The sequence below is a fragment of the Condylura cristata genome, unplaced genomic scaffold (assembly GCF_000260355.1).
Source record: "Condylura cristata isolate star-nosed mole 26May11 unplaced genomic scaffold, ConCri1.0 scaffold00004, whole genome shotgun sequence".
NCBI classification, from domain to species: Eukaryota; Metazoa; Chordata; class Mammalia; order Eulipotyphla; family Talpidae; genus Condylura; species Condylura cristata.
The window spans coordinates 35,975,754-35,977,583 of NW_004567105.1; positions in this window are offsets into that span (position 1 = coordinate 35,975,754).

Consider the following 1,830-nt stretch of genomic DNA (forward strand, 5'->3'; position numbering starts at 1 on the left):
TCTTCTCTTCTCTTCTCTTCTCTTCTCTTCTCTTCTCTTCTCTTCTCTTCTCTTCTCTTCTCTTCTCAGCTCCACCCTCCTTTTGGGTGGGGCAGGGAACCTGGAACTTCTCCTTTTCCTGGGGACCACCTGTTACACTATCAGAGAGAATTTCCATTGTCCATGGCAGTGACCCCTACTTCCTCCTGCCTCTCTAAAGGAAATTCCAACTTGTATCTGTTGGAGTGGTTCTCAGAGAAAATCGTGTCAGGTGCTTCCCAGGTTCAAATCCTCACCTTGATGGTCTAAGAAACTCTTTGTCTAACTCTCCAGGGAGCTTCATTTCCAGTTATCTTTGCAAGGCAACCGTCATGTAAAATGGGGTGCCCTGACTGTGGGTCATCACCCACACACTTAAAAGGACTTATAATAAGACCAACAGGAGGCACACACATAAAGGGTAAAAAGGTTTATTTACAAAAAACAAAACAAACAAACAAAAAATGGGGGGTGAAGGAAAGCAGTTTGGCTTACTTGGCGATTCTGGGCCCCAACCTGATAAGGAAGCGCCCACGGCCTTGACTAGGGTCTGGCTGTCTCCATCACCGTATATGGCCATAGACTCAATACCCCCAGCTTATAGGTTCTTTACGGTAAATAATTTTTGTTACTTCCCACCCGTCTAGCTGGGGCCTGGCCAATGGGCACAGGCCATGGTAACCCCCTTTGCTGCGGTAATTCCCTTTTTCATGTATATAAGCTCTATGCTGAAAATAAAGACTGGTACTTTCCTGGTGAACAGACTCACAGCGTCTGTCCTTTTCCTTTCAGGGGGAGGTGGGGAAGAAATGAAGAAAGAAGCAACTCAGAGGCAAGAAAGGCAAACAAAAGAGAGAAAATTGGTGAATGTAATACTGGAGACAGAGGACTCTCAACTGGCCAAGGCCCCAAATACTGTCTGGGTTCTTCACCACGCACAACTGCAAGACTGCTCAGGCTCAGGAAACAACAAAGGGGTTTGTTAACAAGCTGGAAAAACAAGCATTTCTGAGGCTAATATGGCCTTACCCAAAGCCATGTCCAGTACTGTCCTGCACAAAGACCGTTATGATGGCTTCTTCCCACCACCGAGGATGGCATCTTCCTGTCTCTGCCAACCTGGGCACAGGACAGCCAGACCCCAGGCCAGGTTGCAACTCATAAAGACAACAGAAGGCACAACAGGAGATGCTCCCAGAGCTGCAGGATGCTCCAGCCCAGCACCAGATGAGTGACACTCAGGACACTAGCCACAGAGACCAATGACCTGACAAATGGCCTCATTCACGCAGCTAAGCCAGGCTCCTGGTCTCTGCCTTCTCTGCCAGGCTGTAACTGCAGCAAAACCAGGAACCCCTTCAGCTGCTCAGCTACTTGCAAAGCCTTGTCCCTCAAAGGTTGGCTACTGAAGGACTCCACTTCAGAAGCCTGCAGCAGTCATTTGCAAAATAGGCACAGGAGGGTGATAAAATCTACTGACCCCCAAAATGCTGAAGGAACTCAAACCTTGAATCCTGAAGGCCTGACAACAATCTCCTCCTTCTCACTAGCCCCTTCTCCAGGCGCTTCTATTTTCTTTCCAAGGAAGCCCCTCATCAAAATCCAATACTTTTTAGCATTTTCCCTGAGGCTATCTGTCTTCACCAGAACCCCCTGGGAGAAGGACAACACCTGCAACAGCCCTTGGCTTCAGAACCCAGCTACAACACCTCCCTCCCTTGACATGGATCCAGTACCTGACAGTTTACTGAGCTGCACACCCTGTCACAGCAGGTAACACAGGGCAAGGAGGGTACCCTTTGCAGAGATCTA